Below are 21,690 nucleotides of genomic sequence, written 5' to 3' on the forward strand. Positions count from 1 at the left end.
GTGTTGTATAGTAAAAGGTAGTCCTCGCTGTTACAAATGACAGCTCGGCAGCAGCCAGGCGCGTCTTAGCCAATCAGAAGCGCCTGTCGGTTGCCGAGCTGTCAAGCGCGAGTCTGCTGGAATATAAAAGGGCAGACTCTCTCCAACCGCCACCCCGATCTACTCAGAGCAGCCGAACAACCCGGTATACTCGGAACTGCTTCGCTGCCTCTTCTCTACAGACTACCCGGTCTACTTCTTGTTACATTTATTTAGCCGCGCACACAGCCTGGTCTACTAGAGTTACCTTGTTACAAGTTACTGTTACTTTTACTCAAGTTCCTGCTATATTAAAATTGGTTACAGTGTTACTGAATAAAGAGCCTCTGTCTTCATTCTCAAGTTATAATACTGGCGACGAGGACTGGGGACCTGTAACCAGAAGAAAATTCAACAGACACTTCTCTTCAAACCAAGTAATTCTTTATTTTTTCCCTTGGAATGGCTGGCATGCCAACTTTTGCCCCTTTTGGGGTTGGGAGTGAGAAGTGGGAAGCATTCCTTGAAAGATTTGAATGCTTCCTGATCGCAAACAACCGTCAGGGCTATTCCCAAGCAAGGAAGTGTGGTTTTTTCTTAACTGCTTGTGGACCAGAGATGTTTGCCACTGCAAGATCTTTTGCTGCTCCAAGAGCAGTCTACAACCTCTCCTGGCAGGAGCTAACGGATGGGCTACAAGCATATTATGCCCCTACCCCCTCGCAAATTGCCAGACGTTTTGCTTACTGCAGGCGGGTCCAAAAACCTGCAGAAACAGTTAATCAGTTTCTACAAGCCCTGAGAGTCGCTGCAGCGCAATGCGAGTTTCCTGATCTAGAAGCAAATTTAGCAGAACAGTTTGTTTGTGGACTGAAAGATATTTTCCTTAGGCGTAGACTATTAGGTAAGCCTAAGGTCACTTTGGTATACGCCATAGATGAGGCTCGCGCTGCAGAGTTGGCAGACTCCTCTTCAACTGAAATAGAACGTTACTTGGCATAAATGACCGTTGCCGGCGGTTTACCCGCCGTGCAAGCCTAAACTGCCTTGGCACCCCCTCCGCTCCAGCAGCAATCTTATATAACGAATCTCATCAATGAACTCACCCCTCTGCCAGATCATTTACTACAATTTCAGGTGGACAGACTTGGGGCACAGCCCCGCCGACAGCAGCCTCGTCCAACTCAAGCCATCAGCCGTTCTCCAGCAAGTTCCTCTGCCTGCATTGGCTGCGGCGGGGCGCACGCCCAAGCTTCCTGTCCTTTCAAGACAGCTGTTTGCCGCCGCTGCGGCAAGAAGGGCCACCTAGCCCACGTCTGCAAAGCCTCCCTGCCTGTTCCTGCTGCATCTTTTGAACCACCGCCGCCTTATGGTCCTCCGCCGCCGCCCAAAATCTCTCAGCCCCGAAAGCCTACTCAACGACCAGAAGATTGTTTCAACATCAACCAAGCATCCTCGTCTCTTCCTGACACCTCCATCAACCTAGCCTCAGAGGGTACGGACAAAATTCATATAACCCTACTGATTGAAGGGAAACCTTGCAGGATGGAAGTTGACTCCGGCTCCTCAAAATCTCTGCTTTCCTGGGACAAATTTTCCTTTTTGTGCCCTCATGTTAAACGTTCCCATCTGTCTCCCCCTGACTCCATCCTAAAGGACTATCAAGGCTCCCACATTTCTATTCTGGGCTCATACAACTTGAGGGTATCTTATGGCAAGTTTTGTGCCGTTTTACCTGCCCTAATAGTTCTTAAACCTCTACCCTCAATTTTAGGATTGGAATGGTTCACTCCACTAGGTCTTTCCCTACAGGGAATTCACTTCACTGCGGACACGCCTCCCGATGCGGCAGCAGTCTTGTCAGACTACGCTGACATATTCGATGGCCAGCTGGGCCAATACAAGGGCAGCCCCATTACCCTTAACTTGGATCCCCAGGTTGCCCCAATCAGACTGAAGGCCCGCAGGGTGCCCTTTGCCTTAAGGCCAAAGGTTGAAGCCGAGCTCGACAAGCTCGTGGCACAGGGCATACTGGAGCCAGTCGACCACTCACGTTGGGAAACCCCCATTGTCATCCCAGTGAAGGCCGACGGCTCCATTAGGATCTGCGCCGACTATAAGTCGACGATCAACCTTGGCCTTCAGGCAAACCCCTATCCAGTCCCTGTTGTACAGCACCTGCTCCATTCCTTGGGGCAGGGCTGTATTTTCGCCAAACTGGATATGGCGCAGGCCTACCAGCAGCTTCCTGTGGATGACGATGCGGCGGCTGCCCAAACCATCGTCACCCACCGGGGGGCTTTCCATTGTCGCCGCCTCCAATTCGGCGTATCCGTTGCCCCGGGGATTTTCCAGAGCCTCATGGAGCGACTGGAGTACGGTACCCTGGTGTGGTACCGTACTTTGATGATGTCCTGATCGCTGCAAACAGCCGCTCAGACCTCATCAAAGTCTTAAGGAAAGTCCTCGACCATTTCAGGGGCGTGGGACTTAAATTAAAACGCAGCAAATGTTTCTTTGCTGTGCCCCAAGTGGACTTCCTGGGCTTCACAATTGATGCCCAGGGAATTCACCCTACCCCTTCTAAATTGGCAGCCATCAGGAACGCTCCTACTCCTACATCAAAGGCGCAGCTACAATCGTTCCTGGGGCTTTTAAATTTCTATGCGCCTTTCATTCCCCACAAAGCATCACTAGCCGAGCCACTACATCGGTTACTCGACCGATCCGCGCCTTGGCAATGGGGCAGCCGCGAAGCGCATGCATTCGCGGCTGTCAAATCCCTGCTGACGTCAGAGGCAGTCTTAGTGCAATATAGTGACAAGATGCCCCTGACTCTAGCGTGTGATGCCTCCCCCGTGGGTTTGGGAGCTGTTCTGAGCCACGTCCTGCCCAATGGATCAGAAGCTCCCATAGCTTTTTACTCCCGGACACTGTCCTCGGCTGAGAGGAACTACAGCCAGATTGACAAGGAGGCTCTGGCTGCAGTGTCAGGAATCAAAAAGTTCCACGACTATCTCTATGGGCGGCATTTCACCCTATTCACAGACCATAAGCCACTCCTTGGGCTTCTGGCTGGTGATAGGCCGACCCCTCCTATCCTTTCCCCAAGGATGATCCGCTGGACGGAGTTCTTAGCGGCGTATTCCTATGCCTTGCGCTACCGTCCGGGCAAGCAGATAGGGCATGCAGATGCCCTTAGTCGCTGCCCACTTCCAGACAAGGAAGTCCAAGCGGTTCCTTGCCGTTCGGTCCTGGCAATTGCACAGCTAGAATTGCTGTTGACTGCTACAGATGTGGCCGCTCACTCTCAGTCTGACCCTACACTGTCACAACTATTGAATTGGGTCCTGAGAGGCTGGCCTGCGGGTGCTTTACCTCCACAGTTCAAACATTTCAAAAACAGACAATTAGAGCTATCCATTCATTCTGGCTGTCTGTTGTGGGGCGACCGTGTGGTAATCCCAACGGTCCTCCGACAACAGATCTTACAACGCCTTCATGAAAACCATCCTGGAGTCAGCAGAATGAAGGCTCTAGCTCGCAGTTTCGTTTGGTGGCCAGGATTAGATTCGGAGATCGAAGCCTGGGTTGCCAAATGCGAAACATGCCAGCAGTCCCGGCCATCTCCACCTTCCTCTCCCTCCCGGGAATGGGAGATGCCTCGTGGACCATGGTCAAGAATTCATATAGATTTCGCTGGCCCCTTCCACAGACAGGTTTTCCTCATAGTTGTGGACGCGTACTCTCGATGGGTGGAAGTATTGCTCATGCACTCCACCACATCTGACAGTACTGTGCGAGCCTTGCGACGTTTGTTCGCAACCCATGGGTTGCCGGACACAGTAGTGTCCGACAACGGCCCGCAATTCACTTCCACAACATTTCAAACCTTCCTAGCCGAGCAAGGGGTCCGCCATGCGCTGGTTGCCCCTTACCATCCGGCCAGCAATGGCCGAGCAAAAAGGGCGGTTAGATCAGCCAAGGAGGCTTTGGGCCGTCTTAACCGTGGGGACTGGCAGGCAAGGGTGGATGCGTACTTATTGGCACAGCACTCCACACCTTGCCCAGTGACACAGAAAAGCCCCGCGGAGATGCTGATGGGCAGACACCTGTGGACCACCCTGGATAGATTGCATCCCGTCTATTCAGGAATTCAGTCTGGCAACCTGGGGCCTCCAACTCCCTCCCGCACTTTCAAACCTGGGGACCTGGTTTGGGCTAGGAATTATGGAGGGGAAATGAGATGGGTTCCTGCAGTTATAACTGAAGTAACAGGACCCATTTCCTACAGGGCACGGATACCCGATGGATCCATCTGGAGGAGACACCTGGATCAGCTAAGGCAATGACAGTCATCCGGAACTATTCCTCAAGCCGACACGCAAGGGCCTGGCATAGGCGCAGCTCAGCCAGCCCTGAACCCACAACTGCATTCCAATAGTCACCATCCTCCAGCCTTCCCAAATTCAGGCCAGCTTAACCCATCATCAAGGGTAGTACACCCTGATGTGTCAGTCACTCTTCCTCAATCCGAGTTCGCAAATTCCTCCCCAGTTAGTTCAGGTCAATTTAGACCTAGCCCTCCCAATACACAGGCCGCCTACCAGCCTAATAACAATCCAGCAACAGTTTCGGCCGCGCCCCCTTCGCCCAGCTTACCATTCAGCTGCAGTCTTCCACTCAGGGATGCAGGGCCGTCAGATGTCACCTGGAGCTCCACTCCCCGAGGGGAGGAGCTCAGACAGGGACATCAGTATGAAGATCCGCCTACAATGCAATTGCGGCGGTCGGGGCGTGTCTGCCGTTCTCCTGCGTACTTACATGATTACGCGTGTGCAAATCTTACGCATGCGCACAGCTGGGGGGGGAAGAAGTGTTGTATAGTAAAAGGTAGTCCTCGCTGTTACGAATGACAGCTCGGCAGCAGCCAGGCGCATCTTAGCCAATCAGACGCGCCTGTCGGTTGCCGAGCTGTCAAGCGCGAGTCTGCTGGAATATAAAAGGGCAGACTCTCTCCAACTGCCACCCCGATCTACTCAGAGCAGCCGAACAACCCGGTATACTCGGAACTGCTTCGCTGCCTCTTCTCTACAGACTACCCGGTCTACTTCTTGTTACATTTATTTAGCCGCGCACACAGCCCGGTCTACTAGAGTTACCTTGTTACAAGTTACTGTTACTTTTACTCAAGTTCCTGCTACATTAAAATTGGTTACAGTGTTACTGAATAAAGAGCCTCTGTCTTCATTCTCAAGTTATAATACACTTAAAGTCAATACATAAATGAACAAGCCAACAAAGAAGAGGAGAAAGGTGTTTCAAGATGAGGACAAAATAGTTTTCTCGGTTCTATAAATGGAATGATACTAAAATTGAGTATTGAATTCTATCATCTATTCTTTTGTCATGTTACAAATGATCAATTATGCAGTTCTACAATCTATATAATTCAACTCTAAAATTCAGATGTGACTATGGTGCTTGATGAAATTATCTTCTGGTTATACATTCTAAAGAATCTCTCTTTTTTTGAGCATCTCTAAAAATGAAGAAGATACCAAAAAGAATGTAGAGAAAAAAGAACAAATGTGAGTGTTTTGTACCTATGTTTTACTGTTTTGTGTCATGCCTGAATCACTCGTTTAATGTCTATATATTACAATAATTTGTAGAATAAAATAAAAAATACTTTTTTATGCATTATATACTTTAAGTGTTGGAGGCAATATGTAAACTGCTTAGAGGGTGTGGTAAAATACTGTGAAGCAATATAAAAGTCTAAGTGCTATTGTTATTGCTAAACAAGATTAATTTGCCCAATCAATTACAATCATGTAATTTAAGCATGGCCTTGGAGCTCCATTGATAAGTCCATACAATTTTCTTGTCAGCATATTTCAGAAACAGTTTGGTATTTCTTTCTTCCTAAGACAGAGAGAGAGAGGGAGGGAGGGAGGGAGAGAGGGAGAGAGGGTGGGTGATTGACCCTCAAGCTGGTTTTGCACCTAAGGCAACAAGTCTTATATCTAAGGCTCATGTCTTCTGGTTTCTGTTCCAATGCCTTTAATCATTACTCCAAAGTATAGTTCAATCATACATTACAGTAAACCTGTTTGTCCTAGATACTATTGTATTGTATTTCAACCTGCATAGAAAGATTACTTTAATATAAAACTTACCTATCTTCAATTCTAAAAGAAGTGAAATTTCAGCTGAATATTTATTTCCAAGTTATTTCTATTTTTAAAAAAGTTGTTAAAGAAGTAGCACCATGCTGGATATTGATGGAAGACAGCTGGAGAACTCAAGATACAAAGAATTCTCCAATAAATATCCTTTCTTCATATTTAGTAACAATTAAAGGTGGTGCTCCAGAGAATATGTAGAACTAATGGAACTCCTTTTCATTTCCTTAAAATGAAAGCAGTGCTATAAATATTGCAAGTTCCTCTTATATCTCTTTGGGAGTTGAGTGTCGACCAACAGTGTCTGCAGCTCCAGAAAACTAATGAATGAAAACATAGGAGTTTTGTATACAATTAGGAAATTATTTTCCCCTATGTCTTTTAATAGATTAAATGTAGCAAGTAATTAAGCTAGAGTAGGAACCCCATGCAAATGGGATTTTCTTTTCAGTGGAGGAAGTCCAGTGGATTTAGAATTACTGTATACACATACATCTTTCAATTCATCTGAAATGAAATTTGCAGGATACGTTGAATTATGAAAATCAGTCCCCATTTGTCACAAACTGGGTAAACATTCTCTTTAGCAGCATAATTTATATAATTTATGTGAGAGTGTCTGTGTCTGTGTGTGTGTAGTTTGTTTTTAAGTTATTAAGTTATATTGTATGAACCAAGTAGAGAAATAATGGTTCATATATTGAAAACATTAGTTAAAATCTCTCCAGTAAGGTATTTTATTACGAAAAATATTGATGCCACCAATCTAATATTGTCCAAATGTAGTACATATTTACATCAGCTATACAGAATTGCTATTAGAAATAATTTTCATCACTAGGTACTGTACATGACAGTAGGTGTGATACGAACTGAAAACTTTTTGCACTCAAAATCACTTGCTTATGGATGCTTTTTTTAAAGAGATGTATCAACTTTCACATATAAGTAAAATAGTTAGCCATCAAGGGGATTATTAATAAGAAACTGATTACACGTCTTTACATTAGTTGGCTCAAAATTACCCCTTCATCCATTATCTGTTTCTGGGAACAATGTATAATGAATTCTGAACTCTTGGTTAACACAATAAAGATTGTTGGTTGGAAACAATATTTTTAATGAACCTATACTTAATAATAATAAGCTTCAATAAGTGATTTCATGTCTAATTATCTCTTTGACAATACAGATTTTAATGAGTACAAGAAAAGTTAATTTGAAAAGCTAAGTTCAACGTTAGTTCATAAGGCTTTACATCATTTTCCAAAGAAAGCAATTAGCTATTTGAAATGCAAAAAAAAATCACCCCATAATTTAAATGAGCAATGAGAGAGTCTTTGCAAGAAACACTAAACTTAAAATTAATCTACAAAGAATTCCAGTTACAACTTTAACTAAAATGTTGTCTGTTAGCAAAGTGAAATAAGACAAATATGTTGGATAGATTTCCTACCCAACATATTTGTCTTATGATTTTCTTTTACCCCATTCTCTCTCCCATATTAAAAAAAAATTCAAAGATTTCTGACTTATTAATATTATAAAAACATTAATTAATTATTCTTGTATCACAGATCATTACTGCAATAGTCCGATGCATGTTTCATATAGATAGGTTGTGTCAGCCTCTGCTTTGCTGCTGCTTCGGCTGCCATTGAAACGGGGAGGGGGGCATGGGATTTGGGAGGGGAATACTAATTGTGCTGGAGAAAGATTCTGGAGTTTCTGCTGCCTGTCTTACTGCGCATTCGGAGGAGGTTTCCCGCCAAGGCCAACAGCACCGACATTCCATCTTGGTGATGCCTTTCGAAGTTATCTCACACCTGACACTTGGGAGAATTATGATTGGGATGCCAAAGGGTGGGGAATGGGTTATTCTATATATCATTTGCTTTCGTGCCTAAATAATCAGTCTTCGCTTTGCTACGCTTCTGATCATTTATAATTAATAAAAGAACACTTGATTTCTATCAATGGAGTCTCGTGGTTTTCCTTTCCTAATTATCTAATGGAGGAGTGCTGACAGTAAGCGAAGACTCACTCACACCCCACCTATCATGGGGGGTGTACTCACAAGAAGGAACGGAGAAAATGTCATTGCAAGCAAGCGAGCATGAGGAGATTGAAAGAGAAACTGCAGAACCAACTTTACCTGAAAGGCTAGCTGGCCTAAGGATAGAGGAGCCTGTGGTTCAGCCCCGATGGACTTTGGGAGTGGGGCAAAAAGAGGATTATTAGAATTTGGATGCAGGAGTTACCAGAAGAAAGCAAAAGAAAAAAACCAGTGGACTGGGAAGAAGCTATGACCGAGCGAAAGACCCGAGGGAGAGTGATGGAAAGGGAGCAAATGGAAGAATTTGAACAAATGCATAAATTTAGGGAGGGTGAAGAGGCCGAGGGGGGATGGGAGCAAGCAAACCCAGAGACAGCCTCCCCCCCCAGCCAGAGCTGCTACCAGAGTGGGGGGGGGGGTCCCCCAGAAGATGCAGAATGGCAAAAGTCCCTCCCTTACGAGTAAAATATAATGGTGATACGAAGAGGTTGGGTCTTTTCATCATTCAGATTTGCAACTACATGGAAATATATGGCCCAAATTTAGAATCAGATGAGATGAAGGTGCGAATGGTTTCACTTTCTTTGGAAGAAAAAGCGGCCGTATGGATGGTGAGCTTACACCAATGTAATTCCCCTCTCCTGAGGAATTTTGATGACTTTATGGCTGCACTTAAGAGGAGGTTTAATGACCCGCTGATTGAGAAACGAGGGAAGGTGAATTTTATGGCCCTAAAGCAGGGAAATAGGCCGGTGGCTGAATATGTTCAGGAGTTTCAACAGCTTTCATCATATATGAAGAGTTGGTCTGGAGAGGCACTCCCGGATCAGTTTGCATTGGGATTAAATGAGGACATTTACCAACAATGCGTTAACAGTCACCTTCCTGAGCGAGTTGTTGCTTGCTATGAAAATACAGCAGATGTTGAGCTAGACCTGATTAGACTTCAATGTGCGAAAGAGGAAAAAACAGAGAGATCACCCCCCCCCCAGCTCAAAGGGCCCCATTCCGCATCAGGGATGAAGGGAAGGGAAGCCCCGCCAACAAGGCTGAGCCTGTCACGTGCCTCCGTTGTGGGAAAGGAGGCCATTGAGCCATGGATTGACACGTTAAACTTCGTCCAACCGCCCCACCCCCTGCAAAGAGGAAAGGGAAGGCAAGCAAAGCCTTCCCAGGGAAGAAGAAGGAGTCTGCATTTGCTGCTGAAAATACCCCCCAGCGTTTCCAGCCGGAGGTGGAGGAGGAAGCGGACGTGACCCCCAGCTCCTCTGATGACTCCGATGATGACGACTCGCCTCGTTGCATGAGTTCAAATAAAGGCCCCATGTTGATCCCAATTGAGTTAAGGGTGCCATCTGGTGGGGAGACGGAGCGGCTTTCCGTTCTACTCGACTCAGGTTGTTCTAGATGTATGGTTAATCCAGCAATGGTTGAAAAACTGGGCTTGAAATTGAGGACTTTAAAAACCCCTATTGTTTTTTGCCAAATCGATGGATCCATTGCAGGGGGGGCAGCCCATTTTTACACTGAACCTCTAGAGATGAAAATGGGCACCCATTTTGAATTGATCTCTTTTATTGTGGCACCTGGGATGGACAGACCCCTTATTTTGGGACTCCCCTGGCTTCATAAATGGAACCCTCGCATTAACTGGAGGGAGGGGTGGCTGCGTATTCGGACCAGCACAGCCCCAAAAGGGGAGGCCGATGCCCCTGAGCCTGCTGGCTCCAACCCCGCTTTGGCCGCCAGGGGCCAGGAAAGAATTGAGGGGAAAGAAAAGATTCCGAAAGAGTATTGGGACCTAAAGGGGGTTTTTAGTGAAAAATCTTCAGATAAGCTTCCGCCTACAGACCCACTGATTGCTCCATCAAAATTTTGCCTGGAGTATGGCTTCCGAAGCCCCAAATATATTCTATGTCCCCAAGGGAGATGGAGGAAATGAGGAAGTTTATTGACAAGAACTTGCAAAGGGGTTTCATTGAACCAGCCAGACCCAAGGTAGCAGCCCCTGTACTATTCAGAGAGAAGAAAGATGGCTCTCTTCGTTTGTGTGTGAACTTTAAGAACCTTAATTCAATCTCTTCTCAAAATCTCTACTCTTTGCCTCTGATGAAGGACATGCTGGCCCAACTGGGGAAAGGCCACATTTTTACTAAACTGGACTTACGGGAAGCATACTATAGGGTCCGAATAAAGGAAGGGGATGAGTGGAAGACGGCTTTCAACTGCTCCCTGGGTTGCTTCCAGTTCTGTGTAATGCCCTTTGGCCTGCAGGGGGTGCCTGCAGTTTTCATGCAATTAATTAATGAGGTTTTGCATGACCACCTCTACAAGAGCATTATCATATATTTGGATGATATCCTTATTTACACACAAAGACAGGAGGAACATGTCAAGTTGGTCCGCACTGTCCTAAAGAAACTCCGAGCCATGGAACTTTATGCCAAGTTATCCAAATGTGAGTTTCACCAAGAGAAGATAGACTACCTCGGGTATCGTATCTCCCACGCAGGGGTGGAGATGGACCCCGCTAAGGTCAAGGCGGTCACTGAGTGGGAGGCACCCCATGCACGTAGACAATTACAGAAATTTCTGGGTTTTGCCAATTTCTATCGTAAGTTCATCCCTTCTTTTGCCAAAATTGCACTTCCAATCACTAATTTGTTGAAGTCCAAAGGTGGACCAAAACCCAAGCCTAACAACTGTTGAATTGGATCATGGAGTGTCAAGCTGCTTTTGAAAAGTTGAAACGGCTTTTTGCTGAGGAGCCGGTTCTGAAGCATCCGGAGATGGACAAACCCTTTGTCGCTCAAGCTGATGCCAGCGACATGGCAGTGGGAGCCGTTTTGCTTCAGACTAACGACAAAGGTAATTTACAACCTTGTGCCTACACCTCTCATAAACTCACAGAGACAGAGAGACGTTGGGTGATCTGGGAGAAAGAAGCATTTGCTGTACATTGGGCTTTGGCCACATGGCGCCACTTCCTGGAGGGCGCTAAGCACCCGTTTGAGGTGTGGACTGACCATAAGAACTTGGAAGCTTTGAGGACTCCCAGGCGTCTCTCCCCTAAGCAGATGCGCTGGGCTCAGCATTTCAATTGTTTTAATTTCACACTTAAGTACATCCCGGGGGGGGGGGGGAGAATTTCATGGCTGATGCTTTGTCCAGACTCCCTCAATACAACTGCTCTAAGTTTAGTATTGTTCAGCCCGTGGTTCCCGCGTCCAGCTTCGCTGCTCCTGTTGTTACTAGGCAACAGATACGCGCTAATGTGGACGTGTCTCAAGATTTTCTTTCCGACCTCAAAAAGGCCCTTCCTCAGGATGTTTGGTTCCAGCAGCATCAAGGTGAATGCACAATGAGAGACGATTTGCGATTGATTGGAGCGAAACTTTACATCCCTGCCTCTCTTCGTCTCGTTGTTCTCCAACGGGCACATGATTCCAAGTTGGCAGGGCACTTTGGATTTGTGAAGACGCTGCATCTTGTGAAAGGACAGTTTTGGTCGCCGTCTTTGAAGAAGGACATTGAACTTTATGTCACCAGCTGTCCTGTTTGTGCGGCCGCTAAACGACCGCTGGGGAAACCGCAGGGTTTACTCCAGACTGTAGCTCGCCCTGTTGCCCCCTGGAAGGAGATTTCTATGGATTTCATTGTCGAACTTCCTGAAAGCCACTGGCACACGGTCATATGGATGGTTACTGACTTGTTTTCCAAGCAAGCTCATTTCATACCTTGCCCTAAGATTCCTTCTGTGAAGGCACTCACTAAACTTTTCATTTCTCATGTTTACCGTTTGCATGGCGTGCCTGACCGCATCATTTCTGATAGGAGCGTCCAATTCACCTCCGTCTTCTGGAAAGAATTTCTTAAGCGCATTGGCTCTGCCAAGGGTCTAAGCTCCACCCACCACCCTCAGACTAATGGGGCTTGCGAGAGGACTAATTCTGTTCTAGAACAATATTTATGTTGTTTCATCAATTACCAGCAAGATGATTGGGTGGACTTGTTGCCGCACGGGGAAGTGGCTTATAATAATTCTGTACATAGCAGCACTGGATTCACCCCTTTTCGTGTTGTGTTTGGCAGGACTTTGTTCCTATTCCCAAAGTTCCTCTTGAGCAGCCACAGGTCTCATCTATCTCCGAGTGGAGTGAGCGGTTGCGGCATAATTGGCCTTTGGCACCTCGCACTTTGGATGATGCTGCGCATCGCGCACATAAGAAACAGGCTGATAAGAAACGTGCTCAACCTTATCAGTACAAAGTGGGTGACCAAGTTTATCTATCCACAAAGTTCCTTCAAACTACGCAGAAATCAAAAAAGTTGGGGCCTAAGTATGTAGGCCCGTTTCCCATAATCAAGGTTATCAATCCTGTTTCGGTTCGCTTGCAGCTACCCAAGCACCTCAACCGTGTATATCCTGTTTTCCACATTAATCTCATTAAACCTGTTCGTTTTTCATCTTTACGTCCGCTGGTGGATCCGCCACCTGCCCCCCTATTGATTGATGGTGAGCAGCATTTTGAGGTTCAGGAAATATTGGACTCTCGAAAACGGTGGAATCGACTTCAGTACCTGGTGGCTTGGAAGCATTTTCCTCAGTCTCATGCCGAATGGGTGGACAAGTCCCATCTCCGGGGCCCCCAACTACTCCACCAGTTCTATTCTGCTTATCCGGACAAGCCCTAGTTGACTCTCCTTCCTGACTTTCTCTCCCCCCACCCCCTATTTTTCTTTTTCTGTTTTTTGTTGTTCGTCTGTTTGTTTGTGTTTTGTCGTTTTCCAGGCCTGGCCACCTTTTTCCGGAGGAGGGCCGGATGTCAGCCTCTGCTTTGCTGCTGCTTCGGCTGCCATTGAAATGGGGAGGGGGGCATGGGATTTGGGAGGGGAATACTAATTGTGCTGGAGGAAGATTCTGGAGTTTCTGCTGCCTGTCTTACTGCGCATGCGGAGGAGGTTTCCCGCCAAGGCCAACGGCACCGATATTCCATCTTGGTGATGCATTTCGAAGTTATCTCACACCTGACACTTGGGAGAATTATGATTGGACTGTAACTGGGATGCCAAGGGGTGGGAAATTGGTTATTCTATATATCATTTGCTTTCGCACCTAAATAATCAGTCTTTGCTTTGCTACGCTTTGATCATTTATAATTAATAAGAGTACACTTGATTTCTATCAATGGAGTCTCGTGGTTTTCCTTTCCTAATTATCTAATGGACGAGTGCTGACAGGTTGCTTCTATTGCTTCTACACCTAAGCCTCTGGAGATAAACATAGATTACTTGTTTTGTCCAGCTATTTTTAATGCTTTCATAAATTAAGGCAACTTTCATGCAGTGTTGACTTGTAAATGATTATGCTGCCATATACAGTTCCCTATATCCTGTTAATTTAGCATTATCTTGGTCAATGTATTACCCATTATAAATTTAATTTTCTGTGGACTAAACATAAAATGTTTCTGAATTTTCATTTATTCCTGCCTTATCTTGCATAAAAAATTATCCTGAACAAATTACCAATTTCCATTAATGCTAAAGAGCTCTATGGTTTTTACATTATTTTTAACTCTTTATACAAAGTCTCATAATGTATAGTATCTCAAGATAACCTCAAATGAAAACAAGGAAATGTCTCTTATTTTTCCATCATTTATTGTGTTTTTGTTATGCAACGTTGCCTGCTTTACATTGCACACCAGAACAACTGAACACAAGGATACTTTTTTCCCCAAATGCCATCACTGCAAACAATTAGTCCCCACAACAATGTCAAATTATCCACTAAGACTGTATTACTATTATTCTTCTCTTCCTTCCTAGTACCTATATCTTTCCTAGTAGCCATCTCTTTCCACTTATTAATATAACCATGTTGCTTCTATCCTAAAATTTATATTGTTTTATTTGTTTCCTAGTATAATTTGATTGCTTATTAGTAACCTATGAATATCACTAAGTATTGTATCTTATGATTCTTGATGAATGTATTCTAATTTATTTTTCTTTATGTACACTGAGAGTATAGGTACCAAAGACAAATTTCTTGTGTGTTCAATCACACTTGGCCAATAAAGAATTCTATTCTATTCTATTTAGTCACTGTGGATGAATATTATCTATGCAATATAGTATTTGAACTTCTATGCTGAATCCATTGTTTTAAATTTTGAAATAGCAGGAGAACAAATATAATTGTCAAAAAATAATAATAGGGTAAAAAAATGTTTATTTAACATTTCCTATGTTAAATAAAAATAAAATATTTTCAGAATAAAATGGTTATTCATTATGTCAGTCCATGTGTGAGGATGGTAGTGATGAAGGTGATAATGGTGACTATAATAATAATTATGATGGGGATTTTAATATGTTTTATAGTTAAAACATGAATTTTTCCCTCTAACATGGAAGATGGCAAGACTATATCTTTCTTGAACGTTGAAGATAAATCTTGTTTGTACAAGGCAAAAGATTTTTGCTGAAATATTATCAATAGAGAATGGTCTTCTTTTCAGATGCATTGCATATCCAAGGAGTGTTTTGATTAAATCCTGATGAAATCACTAACCTTTACCTAAGGTGGAAGATGATTTTGTAAGCTGACAGCAAATAATAATCTGAATCTTGTGTAGTATATGTCTTCCCTGTTGACATGACACTGTTCTGCAAAATATGGAAACAGGGGTACTACCAAAGTAAGAAAATTGATGTAGTGTTTTAACTGAGTGGGTAACAAAGGGATCTCCAAAGAAATTTGTATGCATTCATATCTTAATGTGAAAATAGATGCATAACCAAATGCCTAAACAAAACATCATAAAAGTCGGTGGTTTGCTTTGATAGAGCCTGGGTCATGTTATAGATATAAATAATGGAAATAATGGGACTCATTTTCCTTCAATCTATTGATGAAGTTATTGAAAAGGAAGAAAAGACCCAAATGAGATAGAGTTCCTTCAAATTCTCAGAGAAAAGCAATAAAGAAGAAATTGACAAGGTCAGACTTTACAAGGTAGTCTAAACAAACAAACCATCATTATTTCAACAGTGCAGGTGCTCTTACTTCTTATGGGGTAATTAATAAACTCAAGAGACTTATTAGGAAATTTTCAACTTTAAAATGCTACACCTTGGACAACAGGAAACAGAAAAGTGGAGAAGATAAAATTCAAATGTAAGTCCTGCACATGGACAGTATCTGTCTCCTGAGAAGGTATGTATGATTGGATTTAGCATCATATCCCAAAGGAAGCAATAAAATAACATTTTACAACAACTCAAAACTGCAAATCTATAGAAAGCATCAGTTGGAATTTATTCTACATTGTTTTCTGTAAAATGAGAAGCAAGGAAACAATACAATCACATGAAAACAGTACAGATTTTTCTTCTCTCCTCTAAAAAAAATTCCTTCCAGTGTGATGGGGAAAGACTTGGCAAACCATCTCTGGGTTGAGTTTCAGGAAGTTGCCTCTGGGGATGTGGACAAGGCTATGTGAGCTGTGAGTACCTCCACTTGTGTACTGGACCCGTGTCCCTCCTGGCTGGTTGCCAACAGCAGTGAGGTGACACGAGGCTGGATCCAAGCGGTTGTTGTTGCATCTCTTCGGGAGGGGCACTTCCCCACAGAGCTTAAGGCAGCGGTGGTGAGACCCCTTCTGAAGAAACCGTCTTTGGATCCAGATGTTCTTAATAACTACTGCCCAGTCTCCAACCTTCCCTTTGTGGGGAAGGTTGTTGAGAAAGTGGTTGCCCTCCAGCTTCAGCATACCTTGGAGGAAGCAAACTATCTTGACCCCTTCCAGTCCGGCTTCAGACCAGGTTACAGCACAGAAACCACTTTGGTCGCATTGACCGATGATCTCTGGAGAGCTAGGGATGGAGGCTTTGCGTCCATCCTGGTTCTCCTTGACCTCTCAGCGGCTTTCGATACCATCGACCATGGTATCCTTCTGCGACGACTGCGGGAGGTGGGAGTGGGCGGCACTGTTTTGCAGTGGTTCTCCTCCTACCTCTCGGACAGGTCGCAGTCGGTGTTGGTGGGTGGGCAGAGATCGTCCCCGAGGCCCCTAACATATGGGGTGCCACAGGGGTCGGTCTTGTCCCCCCTCCTATTTAACATATACATGAAACCGCTGGGCGAGATCATTCGGAGGCACGGGATAAAGTATCACCAATATGCGGACGATACACAATTGTATCTGTCCGCCCCATGCCAACTCAATGAAGCGGTGGACGTGATGAACCAGGGTCTGGAAGCTGTTAAAGACTGGATGAGAGCAAACAAACTGGTGCTCAACCCAGACAAGACCGAGTGGTTGTTGTGTTTTCCTCCCAATAATTTGACCACCGTACCATCAATCAGGCTGGGGGGACAAAACTTATACCCCTCAGATAGGGTCCGCAACTTGGGAGTCCTCCTGGATCCACAGCTGAGTTTTGATCACCATCTATCAGCTGTGACCAGGGGGGCATTTGCCCAGGTTCGCCTGGTGTGCCAGTTGCGGCCCTACCTGAATCGGGAGGCTCTCACGACAGTCACTCGAGCCCTTGTGATCTCTAAGCTGGAATACTGCAATGTGCTCTACATGGGGCTGCCCTTGAAGAGCACCCGGAGACTTCAGCTAGTACAGAACGCGGCCGCGCAAGTGATTGTGGGCGCACCTCGGTTCGCCCACATAACACCTATCCTCCGCGAGCTGTGCTGGCTGCCTGTAGATCTCCGGGTGCAATTCAAGGTCTTACTTACCACCCATAAAGTGCTCCATGGTAGTGGATCTGACTATTTGAGAGACCGCCTCCTGCCAATAACCTCCCTGCGTCCCATCAGATCGCATAGAGCGGGCCTCCTCCGTATTCCATCTGCCAGTCAGTGCCGACTGGCGACCACCCGGAGGAGAGCCTTCTCAGTTGCTGCTCCGACGCTATGGAACAATCTCCCCGTGGAGATTCGTACCCTGACCACAGTCCAGGCCTTCCGTACAGCCCTCAAGATCTGGCTAGCCCGTCAGGCCTGGGGATAAATTTTCTTGCCCCTCCCGAATGCTGAGTGAATGTTGTGTTTTAGTACTTTTTAGTTATCTCACAATTTTTTTTCTGTATTTTGTCTTTCACTCCCCTTCCCTTACTATTGTAAGCCGCCCTGAGTCCCCTCAGGGAAAAGGGCGGCCTATAAATGCTAAATAAAATCTAAAAAAATAAAAATCTGATGTAAATATGTAAAATTGTGCTGGGAAAATTGAGTCTTTGAAATGTGTTGAAATTTAAACTGCATTATCTGTTTAATGTGCAACTTTTCAAAATTTTAGTCAATGTGTTATTTGGAAAGGTGGGAACTCTTTCTAGAAGATCTGGGAACTGGTTGAGAAAATTAAGACATGTTTACTGTGATTGGTATGCTAAATCTATGGCGTAATATTGACTAGCTAATGAAGTTTAGTCTTCTTGTTCATTTTCAAACATTCAAGACCCTCCTCCCTCTTATTTTCTCTATATTCTTTTTATGAATTTACAATTAGATGTAATTTTATTAAATGATTATCCTATAATAGATTTAAAATTGAAAAATTGGAACAATGTACTTGTTCTTAAATTATTTTTAGATTTTTTCTTCCTAGGGTTTCCTGCAAGTTCAGATCAACATAGAAATGATCCATTTGAGGCGGCAAGAATTGACCAAACTGCTTGTCACGCAAACCTACTTTTGTTGGCTGAGAGAGACTGGCTTAAAATAACCCAATGCCTAAGGTAGGACTCAAATTCCTGATTTCTAGCCTAGTGGCTTAATCAATAAACTATACTGGTTCTTAATCGGATGACATTCTTTCAAATTTGTTAGCATTATCTTTAACTTATAGGTGGTTCCATTTTTTTTTACATCACTTTATTTTTCTTTTAAAAGGTCATCAGCCAAATTCTATATCCTTATAAAATATAAATGTGTTTATTTGATCTTTCTTTTTCTCTCTTTTCAAGTTCCTACACAGTCTGGAAATGGAAAATCAGAGCACCACAGTGACTTCCTTTATCCTTTTGGGATTTTCATACAACCTGTATGAAAATATTTTCCTCTTCCTGGTATTTTTCCTTATGTATGTCATAACTTTGGTGGGAAATATGATGATTGTGGTGGTTACAACTCATCTTCAAAGCCCCATGTATTTTTTTCTAGCACACCTGGCTTTGGTTGATATTTGTTTTTCTTCTGTTACTGTCCCAAAATTGCTAGTCATGTTCTATGCAGGCCAGACCATTTCATTTTCTGCTTGCTTTAGTCAAACGTTCTTTGTCTTTCTAATAGGGACCACTGAACATTACATTCTTGCAGCAATGGCTTATGATTGATATGCTGCCATTTGCAAGCCCCTCTATTATGTGCAAATTATGAACAAAGCATTTTGTAGGTTGCTGGTGTGTGGTGCATGGGCAGTAAGTTTTTTATGTTCCACAGTAAATGTTTTACCTATTTTGAGGTTAAGTTTCTGTGGACCAAATATTATCAGGCATTTCAGTTGCGAGTTTCCAAATCTTCTTGCACTTTCCTGCTCAGAAACTTTTCTCAATAAACTGGCATTCTTTATTACAGGAAGTGCCTTTGCGGGTAGTTCATTAATTATTATTGTACTTTCATACATCCATATCATCTCAACTATCCTGAAACTGAACTCTGCAGAAGCAAAAAGAAAAACTTTCTCTACCTGTAGTGCTCATCTTATTGTTGTGACTTTGTATTACAGCACTGGAAGTTTTAGGTATATGAGACCTAGCTCAGCCTCTTCAATTATTGTGGATGAACTCTTCTCCATTCAATATGGCATTTCAACACCCATGATAAACCCCCTTATCTACAGCTTAAAAAACAGGGAAGTGAAGGCAGCTATCAAAAAGCTAATGGGCTACAAATCCTAATTATATAAAACCTAAACTATTTTGTTGTTAAACATGTTGATCAATTTGTTGTATTGAGCAGAAAAATAAATGAAACATATTTGAAATTTTACCCAACTCTTCTTGTCTGGTGCAGGTGAATAGATACAATTGAATCTTGGTACCTTTTGGTCCTTGTCTACTACCACAGTTTCTGGTTTATTGCCAGAAACTGTCTGTCTCCCTCTGTGAGGAAGTTGGATGGTTTCTAAGTTTGATTGATAATAAATAAATAAATAAATAAATAAATAAATAAATAAATAAATAAATAAATAAATAAATAAATTTTATTGTTGAAAATTTCTCAGTGGCTTGTCTGTGCCTCTGTCAGAGTCTGCTGATTTTCTGATGATTTATGCATATATTTGGAAAGGTAACTCTGGCTCAGCTCATCTTCCTAGATTGTTACACTTCTTCATGGAAGGAATACAATACAGTTCTTGGTAGACTGGGCCAGGAAGGAATTTAGGACAAAATTAAACAAAGAATTAAGGACCTTTGCAAGCAGGCAGTTCTCTGACTTGTTTGTAATTTTATTTGAAATACTCCCTTTTTCTTCCACAGACACTGGAAATTTTCTTACATATGACTGGCAGACAGAGTACATAAGCTCTATATTAGGACAAACACAGTACCTATAGGTAATATATCTTTTGTTGATTAAATATTATCAACCACTTCAACAAATCTTGGGAAAGCAATATTTCAGAATGCCCTCCCCTAATATGAAGTTATACAATTTAGTGATAGAACAGCACTGGCAGACATCCCTCCAAATCTTTTGCACAGATAATTGCTTTTTTTTCCCTGCAAATTGAATGAGAAGGCATACAATATACCAGGGCTGTCCAACACATGGCCCATGGGCTGGATGTGTCACATGCTGGCCACACCAATGCCTTGTTTAGTGAAGGGGGGTGGTGTCATGATAAGTTACATGAATGATGATGCAAGTTTGAGACTCTTGCAATATACAGATCTGCACAATATTTAGATGAGGAAAAGTGCTTCATTACAAATAAATTTAACATACTTGCAGTCTGTCTGCATGAGATAGAATATTCAGTGCTAAACACTCTAAATTAAATACAAGCTTCCCATCTGTGATTTCCCTTCATGATCTATTTGTCATTCCAAATCTGAAAATAAAACTTGTATTTAATGCTGAAAATTGTAAAAGGAAGTATTATTATATTATGCAGTTATATTTTAATTAGTATAGACTAACTAGGAAGAGTTAGTCTATACTAACCCATAAAGCCCTTCATGGTAGTGGATCTGGATACTTGAGAGACCGCCTCCTGCCAATTACCTCCTCGCGACCAATTAGATCACACAGATTAGGCCTCCTCCGAATTCCATCTGCCAGTTAGTGTCGACTGGCAACTACGCGGAGGAGAGCCTTCTCGGTAGTAGCTCCGACCCCTTGGAACGATCTCCCCGTGGAGATTCGTACCCTCACCACCCTCCAGACCTTCCGCACAGCCCTTAAAATCTGGCTATCCTGTCAGGCCTGGGGCTAAAGATTTAATCCACCCCCACCCGAATGGTATGAATGTTGTGTTCTTTTAATTATGTATTGTTCTTATGTGTCATTGTTTGTATCCCCTTCCCCATGAGTTGTAAGCCGCCCTGAGTCCCCCCAGGGAAAAGGGCGGCCTATAAATAAACTTTCAAATTCAAATTCAAATTCAAAGAGGAAGTATTAGGTATGTTTGCCATCTTTGGTTATTCATAAAAATAATAAAGATGGGATAAATACAAATAAATAAATAACATTAAATCTGCTTTGCAATACATATAATAATAAAATGGTACACATGTGCATAGAAAATTGGGTGGGTTGGATGCAAACTTTGGAAGGCCTGAAATAAAATTTTATTTTAGTAGCCTTAACAGGGTAAATTTCAAGTAGATCTAAAGGATGAGGTTCTTTCATAAATGGGGGGGGGGACACAAGGAGAAAATTATTGTATCCTCCCAAAAGTTTAATATTTCATCTGTGCGGAACACCAAGCATTCTGAACTGGGTGAACTACACATGATAGATCAGTTCTACTAATGATCAACCTTTACTGTAAACCATTTGCTTATGAAAAGCTTATATTATGAGATGAGTTATTTCCAATTTAAAGGAGGTGACAAATTATCCTTTGGATAAAGTGGACCTCTTTAAATTGCTTAGCTCTAAAGTTATTCTTTAAAACATTTTTATTTACCTTTGACTGTATCTTGGAATGTCAGTCAACTCAACCATTTGTTATTTGGCCTATTTGGTCCAGAAATAACTACCACTTTTAAAATACCATAGTGTAGAATAATTAGATATTGATGGAATAAAGACTGATTTCTGTCCATAATTTATATCTTTATGAAGGTAAAGGTCAGGATACAGTACAATATAAAAATCATATTATCCATTCAAGAGATTGACTATAGACTTAATGATAAAATATAAATTAATTAACAAATGAATCAGCTAAAGAAAGA

At 43.2% G+C, this 21,690-nt stretch overlaps 1 pseudogene; it reads left to right on the forward strand.

Moving 5' to 3' along the window:
- Positions 1-18,267: 18,267 nt before the first annotated feature.
- Positions 18,268-19,182, forward strand: LOC116520344 (annotated as a pseudogene).
- Positions 19,183-21,690: the final 2,508 nt, after the last annotated feature.

Source organism: Thamnophis elegans, chromosome Z (assembly GCF_009769535.1).
Source record: "Thamnophis elegans isolate rThaEle1 chromosome Z, rThaEle1.pri, whole genome shotgun sequence".
Classification (NCBI taxonomy): Eukaryota; Metazoa; Chordata; class Lepidosauria; order Squamata; family Colubridae; genus Thamnophis; species Thamnophis elegans.